The sequence below is a fragment of the Vombatus ursinus genome, unplaced genomic scaffold, assembly GCF_900497805.2.
Source record: "Vombatus ursinus unplaced genomic scaffold, bare-nosed wombat genome assembly UNPS02014821.1, whole genome shotgun sequence".
NCBI classification, from domain to species: Eukaryota; Metazoa; Chordata; class Mammalia; order Diprotodontia; family Vombatidae; genus Vombatus; species Vombatus ursinus.
The window spans coordinates 16,621,988-16,635,453 of record NW_020954599.1 but is presented as its reverse complement, the minus strand read 5'-3'; the positions used below and the strand labels follow the sequence as shown (position 1 = coordinate 16,635,453).

Below are 13,466 nucleotides of genomic sequence, written 5' to 3'. Positions count from 1 at the left end.
GGCAAAATGGACAGAGAACTAGACTTGGAGGCAGGAAGGCCTGGATTCAAGTTGTGCCTGTGACAGGTTTGCTGTGTGACCCTGGACAAGTCACTCAAAATTTCAATGTTCCAATGTTCCAGGCTAGTCTCTAAGACCATAATAAGAAAGTGCCCATCTTCATTGCACAAAAAGTTCCTCAGCAGGAGCTTCCTATCCTGATAAGATCCCAAATATGATTTAAAATATATATACATAACTCTTTCTTGGATGACAAGTAATTTAAAAGTCTCTGGAAGCCATGGAATTTGGCTTGGATTTGAAGTGGAAATTAATCATGTTTTGTAATATCTGACGTGAATATGTTTTATGTCTTGAGGAACTTAGCAGCATACAATGCCTTCCTTATGCCACACAAAGCAATATGGTGCCTTGTCATCACAGATGTATCAATGAGTTATAACTTCAAGCCTTATTAGAATTTTTCTTCTAATAAGTTCCAGTTCTAATGTAATTTACATACGGAATGAGTTCCTTAAAAGATCTTTAAAGGAGAGAAATGATCAAGAAAGAAATAGCCATTTACTTAATTTAATTATCAACATCTGTTTTTCCAATATAACTTGCTTTAAAACATTTTAATGGTATGAGAATAACAAAAGTATTAATTTAGCACTACTATGCAGAAAAATATTCTAAAAGCCTCTCTTCTAAGGAAAATGTCATTGGAAAATATACTTCTTGGGGGAAAGAAGGGGTGGAATTCCTAAGATAGGAAGCCATGGGGAAGCTATTTTCAGGCAGAAAAAAAATTGGAGGGAACCGGAAGAGCAGAGTGGACAGAAGTTCTATTGGAAGTTATATAATAGATTTGCAGTTTTATGTACAACCATTTTTTTTTCTATTCTACTATGTTATGGAAATGCTTGTTTTATTTCTTAAGTTCAGAATAAAATAAATAATATTATTTTTAAGTATCAAAAAAAAAAAAGGATTTAAAAGGTGAGTGCTTTGGCGCTAACAATTTCCAAGAACTTAAGGGTCTTTTGATCTTTACAGCGTAACCAATTTCATGTGACATTTTAATATTTGAATTTTCGTTGGTGTGGATCCTCCTTGCCATAGAGAATGTGTCACCTCTATCACTTGGCTGATGGTCTTTGAGAATTGCTGGAACCAGAAAACACCATCACCTTAGTGATCAACCTATCTGACCTGTTGCTTGTTCATCTTTTTAGTTTGGTAGGACCAACTAGAGTTTTCCTCTACTGGTATCGCCTTCAGGGTGCTACGGTCACTTCCATGCCATGATGAACCATTAGAATCAGTCTTCAGCTGATAAATTTCATTTCTTAAAATGTTACACTTTGAATTAGTCATTTTGAGGTCAGTGCTTTTTAAAAAAATAATTTATTTCCCTCCCACTTATGTGTAAAAAAAATATTATTTATTGCTTTTTTAAAAAAAAGTTTTGAATTCCAAATTCTGTTTCTTTCTCTTCCCTTGCTTTCCCCATTCTGTGACAGTAAGTAATCTGATATAGGTTATTCATGTTCAATCATGTACAACATTTCTATATTAGTCATTTTGTATAAGAAGACTCAAAAAAGAAAGAGAGAAGGAAGGAAGGAACAAAGAAAGAAACAAAGAGAAAAAAGAAAGAAGGAAAGTGAAAAATAGTATGCTTCAGTCTATATTCAGATAATATCAGTTCTTTCTCTGGCAAATAGCAAGTTTCATCATGAGTCCTTTAGGATTATCTTGGATCGTAGTATAGCTGAGAATAGCTAAGTCATTCCCAGCTCTTTATCATACAGTATTGCTATTATTGTGTGCAATGTTTTCCTGGTTCTGTTCACTTCACTTTGTATCAGTTCATGTAAGTCTTTCCAGGTTTTTCTGAAATCATCTTGCTTTTCATTTCAATTACAATAATATCCCATCACAATCATATACCACAACTTGTTCAGCTATTCCCTAATTGATGGGTATTTCTTAAATTTCCAATTCTTAGCCACCACTAAAAAAGCTGCTATAAATATTTTTGTACAAATAAGTTCTTTCCCCTTTTTTTGGTTACTTCTTTGGAATACAGAGGGTTTTTTTACTCTTTGGGTATAGTTCCAAATTGTTCTCCAGAATGGCTGGATCAGTTCACAACTCCACCAACAGTGCATTAGTGTCCCAGTTTTCCAGTTTTTTTTTTTAAAGTAGAATTATTCAATTCATTAACAAAATTCACAATAATTATAAAGTTCACATTGCAAATATAACTCCTTCAGTTACTCTCATCATTTATATAATATCACAAAGAATTATTTTAAATTCCTTCTGATAAGTATTTTGCAGCTCTGCATCCAACCTGAATCGCATCTTTCAAGAGGGCGTATGCTGGTGCCAATTCTGCATCATGATCAAGCCCAGTATCGTGGTGTTCTAGCTCCTCATTCCAAATTTTTTAATTATCCAAAGGAATTCTTCATACTTTTCTGTATCCTCTTCCATTAATGACTTAATCTGGTTGTTATGATGGTGTGCTATTGACTTCTATAGCCACAGTGCAAGCCATTGCCCTTTCCTTCCCAAGCAAAGCTGTTCCAGCACCCAATACAAATCCCATTACATTCCATGAGAATAGTTAATTGGACTCTGAATGTAGCCATCAACTCCTTAAACTTTTTCAAGTGGGCCTTTTCTTGATGCCACATTTTCTGAATAACTGATTTGACATTTGTTCTACCTAATACACCAATTTCTTCAGCATATATGCAGTTTGCTCTATATTCCTCTGCACGATGCACCTGGAGGACATGATCTATAGTAGCATGCTTGATATTTTCATAGGTCAGGCCTGTACTGCAAAATCTGATGCTGCTACTTCTTGCACAACTTGAGGGGAACCTCTGAGCTCCAGAGTACAGCCTCCAGAGCCAAGAAGCCATAGCTGCCCCAGAGCAGCCCATTATCGTCCTGACCCTAACCGACTCTCCCTGGACAATCAAAGAAGTGAAAGAGCTCTCAGCACATCTTGCTGATAAGCCCTCCAACATTCACCATTTGCCTTTTTTGTCATATTAGCCAATCTGTTTTGGGCAGAAATTCTGAGGGTCTTCTCCTCCCAAATTGATTTTTTTTAACTAGATACAAGATGCCATTCTCTGTCTCATTTCTTTCCTAGCCTTAATCCCTGAATGGTCATTGTCTCACTCAAACAGAGACCTATTAAAGACCTTAGGTTAAAAAGGCCAAGGTCTCCCAGTGAATACTGGACCATCTTCGAGAATTCTGGTCTATATCTTGCCATTGGACCAAGATGGTTCTAGAGGAGAAAATGAGGATGGTGACTTTGCACAGCCCACCCTCACTGAAATCCAATCCACTTGCATCTCATGACATCACCTACCTGACGTCATGTTCCTCTTCAAGAACAGAGGCCAAACAAAAGCCAATATGATAGGTGGCAGCACCATGAAGGCTCTGGTCACCCTGAGAGAATGAGTTTAAGTCCAGTGTCACCTCTTTATTGGATGCAGATCTTTGCTCCTAATCATGTTGTAGCAAAGTCCTGATTCTGGTACTTCATTTCTCAGCTGAAAAAGTCTTCTGGAGAAATTATATACTGTGGAGAGGTCTTTGAAAAGTCCTCTCTTGGGGCAAAAAATTTTGTCATCTGGCTGTGCTATGGTTCCAGGAATGGGACCCACAACATGTACAGGGAGTACAGGGACTTGACCACTGCTGGTGCCATCACTCAATGCTAGTGAGATATGGAGGTTCATCGTGAAAGTGGAAGAAATTCCTGCCCGCAAGTGCCGGTGGCCTGCAGTCAAGCAGTTTCATGACTCCAAAATCAAGTTCCTTCTACCCCACAGAGTCCTGCATTGCCAGAACAAACCATGGTTTACTACCAAGAGGCCCAACACATTCTTAGTGCAGAGAAAAGGAGGCACATGTTTTATTTCTTCTGTTTAAATAAATTTCCCAATTGGGAAAAAGAGAGACATATTAAACTGTTTGAATGGTCTCAAAATTCTGTGACAGATTTTTTAGTCAAGTTGTTTCCATTTAAAAGTTACTGATTTTAGAAACTAATAACTTAAAACTACCAAGAAACAAATGGTCTATAAAAACATTCCTTCCCTCCTGAAGTTTTTACAATGCATTGTAATCATAAATGGCCAATTGAGAAAAACAGTTCTGAGACTATTCATCCACCACTGAATAAGACTGGGGTTGTTCAGACTGGTGGTAGCTCAGAGTTGTTTTAATTTGCATTTCTCTGATCAACAGTGATTCAGAACATTTTTTTTCATATAACTATAGATAGCTTTGATTTCTTTGTCTGAGAGCTGCCTATTCATATCCTTTGACTATTTGTCAATTGGGGAATGACTTGAATTCTTATAAATTTGACTCTGCTCTCTATGAGCAGAGACTTTAAATCAAGACTTTATCAGAGATACTTGCTGCAAATTTTCCCACAGTTTTCTGCTTTCCTTCTAATTTTGGTTACATTGATTTTGTTTGTGCAAAAAATTTTAAATTTTATGTAATCAGAATTATCCATGTTATATTTCACAATACTCTTTACATTTTGTTTGGTCCTAAATTCTTTCCTTATCCATAAATCTGACAGCTAAACTATTCCATGCTCTTCTAGTTTGCTTATGGTATCACCTGTTACTTGTAAGTCATGTACTCATTTTGACCTTATCTTGGTTGGTCTATACCTACTTTCTGCCATACTGTTTTCCAGTTTTCCCAGAAGTTTTTGTTAAATAATGAGGTTTTGTCCCCAAAGCTTGGATCTTTGTGCCTATCAAACACTAGATGACTATGGTCATTTACTACAATGTATTGTGTACCTAATCTTTTCCACTAATGCAGCACTTTACTTCTTAGCCAGTACCAGATTGTTTTGATAATTACCACTTTATAATGCAGTTTGAAATCTAGTAAGGCTTGAACACCATTATTTGCTCCTTGGGAATACTTGACCTTATGAATCATCTCTAGTAGAGCTCATATTTGGGGTTTTCATGACTGTATTTGTTGGACATTGGAATGTATTGCTATGATGATCTAAGGTAATTAGATGGTAATGATCTAAGGTAATGATCTAAGGTAGTTAAATGGGGTCAGGCACCATGAGTCTAACATATATTAGGTGATATATGTTGGAGGTGATAAAAGTTATCTATATTTGTAATCTGAAGTTGATAGATATAGAAGATAAGAGAAAAAAAATCATCAAAGACCTTGGACCCCAGCTGCAGTCAAACAAAGAAGAAAGGTAATGTGTATTTAAGCACTTAAGAAAATTTATAGCTCTTTAAACATAAGCAGTCATGGTAATGCCATTTCAATGCTATGCCCAGTGTTCTAGTTTCCACCTCCAAACCTGGCCAGTCTCATCCTGGGCTTCTGATTGGTGAGTATTCACCTAACTAGCCTGATTCATATGTTGCTGCTTTCCAACCATCTCCTAATCTCTTCTTTTTCTTCTCTCTCTCTTCCATTCCTTTTCACTACCTCCACCCCTTACATATCTTTAAACTTTAAGATCTGATATAGTAATTAAATCATACTGATCTTCCTAGAAAACTACATGTCAATAACTACTACTCCACTCAACATGTCTTTGCCATTTCTGACTCTAATTCCCCTCCTTAGTCACCACTCTCCCATTTACATTATCTTCCCCCATTAGAATGTATGCTCCTAGAAGAGGGTGCCATAAGCACAATTGTAAGCCCTTCATAAATTCCTTTCATTTATTCATCTTTAGTGTCCACCTGCCACTTTACTTTCTTTTTTTTTAAATGGAAAACTTTTTATTGTAGATGGAGTTGGATAGCTGGACACAGTTTAGATGATTCCAATTTTGTTGGTAACATCTAAAGCATCATAGTCTGGAGCAAGTCAGACATAGGTCTTCTCTCCAACTGGGCTGATCAGCATGTTGACCTTGACCATGTCAATATCATAGAGCTTCTTGACCACCTGCTTGATCTGATGCTTGTTGGCCTTGATGTCCACAACGAAGACCAAGGTGTTGCTGTCCTCAGTCTTCTTCATAGCAGACTCAGTGGTCAAGGGGAACTTAATGATGGCATAAAGGTCAAGCTTGTTCCTGCAAGGGGCGCTTTTCTAAGGGTATTTGGGCAGCTGTCAAAGTCTTAGTGTCTTGGGTCACCGAAAGGTGGGGGACGTTCGGATCTTCTTTTTGTGACTATGAACACTCTTCAACATTTCTTGGCCTTCAAGACCTTGGACTTAACTTCTATCTTTGGGGGGGACAACCGCTTCCTTCTTTGCCTTTGGCGCTATCTTGGGGGAAAGGCCCACCTTACTTTCCAAGAGTGGAGAAAACTACTCCTCCCTTAAGGGTTCTAACAGTTACCACAATGTATTGTGACTTCTAATACAGTTATTTATTGTTATTATATATTCTAATATAGTTATTTATGAGTCCCCAGCCAAAGTGTACCCTTAATATCAACCAACTGGCAGAACTCAACTTCTAGAAAAGATAAGTAGTTACTGGAAATGTATAGCAAAAATTATTTCCCTCTTTCCCCACCTAGTGGGCACACTCCTTTCTTGTATACACACACACACACACACACACACACACACATACACACACACACACACACACACACACACCATGGTTTCTGGGGAGAGGGGTTTTAAATTTAAAGTACCACAGGAGTAAAGGACATGTTCAGCGAACATGTGGTTGCCTGTTGGTTTAGGTGGGGAATATAGACTCTTTGTCTAGATTGCCCAAGGCTGGGGGAAGTTTGGGTACGTGGAGTCTTTCTGGCCGAGAGTGACATGATGTCACTCTCGGCCCCTCATTGGAGTGGCTTAAATGGTGTCTCCCTACTCCTGGACCCAGAGGAGTCTCCAAGAAGTTTGTTTCTGAGCATGGCATTGACAATGGATCAATCACTTCCTTTCTCAAATACATGCACTCCTCTTGGGCATATCATCTTCAGTGACTATATTCTCTTTAGTGGCTGCTATTCCTCATCCTTTTGTTCTTGGAGACCTCTGCTCCTACGATGGAGTTTCTTGTGACCAATATTACTCAGTTCAATACCATAAATATTTATTAAGTGCATATTACATGCCAGGTGCTGTGTTAAGCACTGGGGTTACAAATAAGAAAAAAAAGAACTATGGTTTCTGCCCTCAAAGAGCTTACAATCTAATGGTGGAAGACAAGACACCAGAGGAAGCTGGAAGGTGAGGCAGTCTCTAGTCAGCTCCAATTGCTGGTGTGACCTCTGATGTCTCCAATGACTCTTCTATTCTCACCAGTAGCCTGGGCATTCGCATCTCAGCATATTCTGTCACCTAAAATCAGGAAAGAAACAAAGATGACATGATCACAGGCACATGGAAGCCAAGTGAGAGATACGGCAACTGTTCTTCCCCCACCAATAGCGCATAAGTTAGTCCGTCAGTCAATAAACATTAATTTAAGCTTATTAAGTTTATTGACCAATGACTTAACAGTCCTCCCTTTTTTTTTTAAAGCCACCAAGGGAGAGAATGAGAGATCATGTGTTTGAATCTTTTGTAAACACAATGGTTCATCCTTACCTAAGTTATAAGTCTTTGTGGCTCCTTAGCCAACCAGAAGACACTTCATCAATCCTTAGAACCAGCCCCTCAGTTGTCCATGGCAAGAGATCAGCTCCCCATGACTCCATATGCTGGATTGGATCTGGAAAGGTAATATTGAGCATGTTCTGTATAACCCCCTAGGAAGGACAAATGTTCTAAGGATTGGGCCCTCATGGACCAATCTCCCTTTTTTAGATATATTCATTCATAATGCAATTAGATACAAGGTGTTCAAGGAGAACTAGCACCTCTGGTGTGAGGGCTGCTGAGCCCTTTTCAGGGTTGCCCATCCACCTTTGGTGTCCATCTGGTTCTCAGCTCTCACCTGTAGCTTCAAGAAGCAGTAGCATTCACAGTGGTCACACCCTGGTAAAACTGTCTTAGCAGGCAGGCTAAACCAGGTTGAGGGTAACTAATAGACCTCAGACCTGTCAGTGAATTAGGGGGACGTCTACCCCAAGCATGTGAAGACTTCCCCTGGTAGAATGGGCAGACGAGAACAATACATTCCAATGGCCACAAAGGAGCCTGAAGCAGATGCTATGGAGAGCTTAGAGCTTGGTTAGCCATCAAAGAAGCCAAGGTCATCCACAGCATCTGAGGCCATCACCAGTCATCCTGACTTTTTGACTTGTCACTGGACTTTGATGATTCTGGAAGAGAGAGTGAGGCCAACAACTTTGTGCAACTCTGCCTCACTTAAATCCAATTCATGCTTGAGTCAAGATATCATCCCATGATGTCATTGGTCCTTTTCAAAAATGAAGAACAAACAATGACAATTAGCCTTGAAAATGCTAAAGTACAGTAAGTACATATGTTATACCTTTGTATACAAGGACAACTTAATGATGAGTTCTGCATGAAATTCAGTTCTGAGAATCTGAGACCATTGTTAAAGTCTAGATAACTGTAGGAAATATGACCCCTTCAATCAGCATAGTGCTATTATAGTGGTCTTTTTTAAATACCCAATTGTACTTATTTGTTGATCCATCTCAGAGATATAAGATACTCTAATATATGAAAAATGACAGAAATTCCCTAAATGAATTTAACCTAAAATATTGATGGAATACTTTAGAGGATGAAATCTATGCTTAGGAGAGTTGAGTTAATTAGAAATTAAGGCCATGGACAAATGATGTCACCTTTTCTTTTTCTTTTTTTCTTTTTATGCTCATTTTGTTTGAATTTGCTATTTTTGCTTTTGTTTTTTGCTAATCTTGCTTCTTCTGAACCATAAAATCCCTTATCCAAATTCCCAGAGACCTATAGCTATCCACATGAAGGAGTGAACTCTCGTGCTCTGGAAAAGTTTCTCAGACTCCAGTGAAGATAGATCCAATACATTTTCCAAGTGTGACATATGAGTCAAATTCTCCCTCACCACCTCTACCCCTTCACTCTTATTTTACTTCCTCATTTTCTCCTTTGACAAATTACAATGCCCAAAGCATCTATCTGGGAACAGAGATAATAGTCTCTTACTTCCCCACTAATCACAGCCCTAGAATCTCTAGGAACTAGGAGATTGAGGAAGCATTATTTTATAAACATCAGAGGTACAGATAATTATATGCACTTGGAAAAATTGGAGCAACATTTTTGGTGCTGTCTCCCCACCATGAATTGATCTGAGATTATAGCCTACCTTGTTTGATAGTATAGACCTAACTTCAGATAAGGACTAGAAGAATTGCAGCCCTGTCCCTCCCTACCCCTACCCCCAGCCACTTCATTTCTGGCTTCTAATATGTCTGCTGTCTGTAAAGTACACCATTCAATAACTCTGATTTGGATATGCAAGCTTCTTGTAAGAACTATCATTCTTCTCTCTGGTATTTGTTATTGTTATTCAGTCATATCTGACTCTTCATGACCCCATTTGGGGTTTTCTTAGCAAAGATTCTAGAGTGGTTTGCCATTTCTTTCTCTAGATCATCTTATAGATGAAGAAACTGAGGCAAACAAGGTTAAGTGACTTGCCCAGGGTCACACAGCTAGTAAGTGCCTGAGGCCAGATTTGCTCTGTTTAAAGAGCTCCAAAGAGGGGAAACTCACTATCTCCCAATGAATGTCCCGTTCATTCTACTTTGGGACAGCTCAAACTATGAGGATACTTTTCTGAGATCAAACCTCTTTGTACCTTCTATTCATGGCTGCTGGTTGTGCTCTTTGGGACCAAAGAGAACAAGTCCAATTTCTCTTCCATATAAAAGCCTTTCAAATATTTTAAGACCACAACCATGCCTCCTCTGAGCCTTCTCTCCTCCAGATGAAACTAGAACTCTCTTCATAGGAACTAAGCTTAATAAGGCTTTTCAACTATCCTGGTTCACTGTGGTACTCAGAACTAAGCAAAAACTCCAGTTGAATTTTGACCAGGGCAATATATATTGCAATAATTCAGTTCCCAAGTTCAGAAAACATTGCCTTTGTTAAAGCACTTCAAGGTCACATGAGCTCATCTGGAGCCACATCTCAGTGCTGACTCATTGAGATTGTATCCCACTGAAGGACCTAAATCTTTTTTTCAGACAGCCTTATCAAGCCATGCTTCACCATGATGAGTTTAGCTGAAGCCTTTCTGGAGATAATGAGATTCAAATAGACTGGTCAATGAGATAATGCATAGATTCAAATAGATTGGTCAATGAAATATGAAACTAACAGGGGCTCCTCTGCTCTGGGCAAATGGGCTGAAAAATGGCATAATGATGTGCCTAGGTATCTGTAAAACTGAACTACCACCCATGCCCTTGCCTAAGCGTCCTGGTTACCTCACCTTCCTGTTCCTGATTACCTTACCTTTCTGTCCCTGATTACCTCATCTCGCTACCCAGGATAGGTTTTCCTCTATAAGAATCCCTAGCTTCTCCTAACTAAGGGGGGCTGTCTCCCTTAAGGAGCTGCTCCCCTTTAAGCTGGAGTCTCCCTTAAGGTGTGTCTTCCTTAAGGGGGTGTCTCCCTTAGGGGGATTCAACCTCCATTAAGGAGGAGCCTGCTCGGTATGTTACCTGGCATAAGTGCCTTTACTTGATTTGGAGACAGCCCGAGCAAATTCTTTCAAGAGAACCCCATCACACACGCACCTTACACCTCATCATTTGGACCCTGAACCTTAATACCCAATGTTCACCACAAAAGAGTATAATTATATAGAAGAGGGCTAAGGTCCAGGCAGCATCTTATCTAGAGGATACAATATGCTTCTGTATAAGCCTAAGTCTTCTGACCAAGTCATCAACTCGTCAAACAAGAATTTATTTAGTAACTACTTTGTGTCAAGCACTGTGATAGGTACTAGAGTTACAAAGCCAAAAACAAAACAGCCCCTGCCCTCAAGGAGCTTACATTCTACTGAGAGAGACAACAAGTACACAAAGGTGTATACCCCAAATAAACACATAAAAATAAATGAAGTATAATTTTTGGGGGGAGGCACTATCAGCTGGGTAATCAAGAAGTGATATCTGAACTGAACTTTAAAGGAAACCTCAGGATTCTAAGAGATGGAGATGAGGAAGGAGAGAAATGGACTAGCTTAGTATACTTTGGTCACTCAGCTTTCAAGAGTAACCACTTTTGACTCCTGTCATTTCATTACTTCCATCTGGAATACCTTAGCCTGGCTCAAGGTCACCTATTATCTTAGCAAAGAATATAACCTAATGACCTCAAGACTTCAATCTCCGTCTTTCATTTGGAGAGAAGAATTTTTTTTTTTGCTTTTTTGTATCCTTTAGTGATCCTTTTTTGGGCATCTCACTTTTAAAAACTATCCTTAAAACATTTTTGTTCTTGATACACTCAGCACTCTTCTTCTCCTGTGTCTTTGGTAGGACAAAAGCACCTAACTTTTTATCAGAACTGAATTTCTCAGCTATATGTGTAATTCTGCAGTTAAAAGAGAACATTTTTTGCTCAAATTTGTTTCTGGCCAGTGCTACCTTCAGCTGTTTCTCTTGCCCCTATACCATCCCAACTCATTCTGTATGGTCAAGTCTATATGCAGAAGCTTTTTTAGAAAGTGGTGCCTCTAACAGACATGGAAAATGATATAAAAAGTGTAGAGTTCAAATGGTTTTCCAGATCATTCAGGTCTACATTTCAGTTACAAAAGAAAAAGGTTTTGGAAGCCTACGTATTCACAATTGTCTATCTACATTGACTAAATACATTAAATCAGTCTCCAGGTATCCCTTTCATATAGTTCCATACAGCTACTCTCAACCAGTTTGTAAATAGTCTGCTGAAACTGAATGGCCATGGACAGCAGAGAAAGTACATTCTGAAAATCCACATGTAAAGTTGACCCTTGTCTGGATCATTATTGAGTTTCATCTATATAATCCATCTACCGAGACATATATTCAACTTGATATTAGAATCTGGGCAATGTGTATTTTTAGCCTACTCTGTTTTTAGAGTGTACCATAATATGGATATTGTCCCAGGGTCGCTACATGCTGTAAATCAAGAAACACTATGATTTCCAATATTTTAAAAAAAATATCAGATTAGATAATATTTATAAATCTATATTTAAAATTATTTATGTATTTATAAAATATTTATTAACTAATTTATAAGTGCTTCTTTCCTCCCTCCCTTCCCCTTTCAGAAGAAACAGGTGACTTGAAAGGTTATGGAAAGGCACATGATGGATATAAACAGCCTTCAGCAACATTAGCAATGATGACTTGAACCTAAGAAGTGGCATAAAGGACATAATCATGAACATATATGACTAGAAAAGGAAGTGGGCTGGTTATATAAGATTGGAGGATAACATGCAAACACCCTGAATTATAACCATAAAATATAAAAAGAATCAGAGGGAAGTCTCCAGAACATTGAGAAAAACTTCTATGGAGAATTTGGAAAAAGCCCTGGACGAGATTCACAATTGAGAAGTTGAGGTCTACAGGAAATGGGATCTGCTAAAAACCTAACATTAGTGTATTTATAGACCCATCACTTTCACTATTTTGCTATTTATAGTGTTGCAGTTGCTTGCTGTTACTATAGGTGTCTGGAAATTCTAAGAAAAATTGTTGTACATGACTTGGTAAAAAACAAACACATAAACAAAAAATACATGCCTTACCTCTGAAGGTGGTTCTGTGAAAAGGAATTTCTATCCTTGACAAGTGAGTATGCAGCCAATTTCTTTTGGATAAAAGGAAACAGCTCAAAAATCAACCCAACCAAAATCCTACATATCTTTCATAGTGTAGTTGAAGCCTCACTTCTTCTAAGAAACTTTCCCATTCAACACCAGCCTCCATTGATTTCACCCCCTCTGAATTCATAGCACTTATTGCTTATACCACCTATGTAGTGATTGATCATGTGAGACCTTATGACATCTCTGCAGTCATCTTAAACTGTGATACTGGGATCATTGCCCCAAAGCCCAAAACATTCCAGATAGTTCTAAATGAGATTCACAACCATGCAAGAGTTCAATCTAACAATGCAATAACATATTCAGGGAAAACCAAGTGGATGAAGAATTCTTGTAGTCTAGACTATGATATATGGAATGGAATAGAATTTATTAACTTCTTGTTATTTGCTACACTCTTTACTAAATACTGGGGGTACAAATATAAGCAAACAAGATTGCCCACACCTTCAAGAAACTTAAATTCTAATACGGGAAGTCATAGCATAGTGGTTGCCAGGGATGGATGTTTTTGGAGAGTTAGTTGAACTTTCATTCTCAAAGCTAAAGTAGGAAAGGGAAAGGAGGTATGTATAAGTGGCGTGTGGCATGAAGATGGCTAGAAAATAATGAATTGGTTCTGGGTCCAGGCTACATGGACAGTCCATTGAGCTTG

At 38.4% G+C, this 13,466-nt stretch overlaps 1 pseudogene; it reads right to left on the bottom strand.

Moving 5' to 3' along the window:
- Positions 1-2,299: 2,299 nt before the first annotated feature.
- Positions 2,300-2,942, bottom strand: LOC114024405 (annotated as a pseudogene).
- Positions 2,943-13,466: the final 10,524 nt, after the last annotated feature.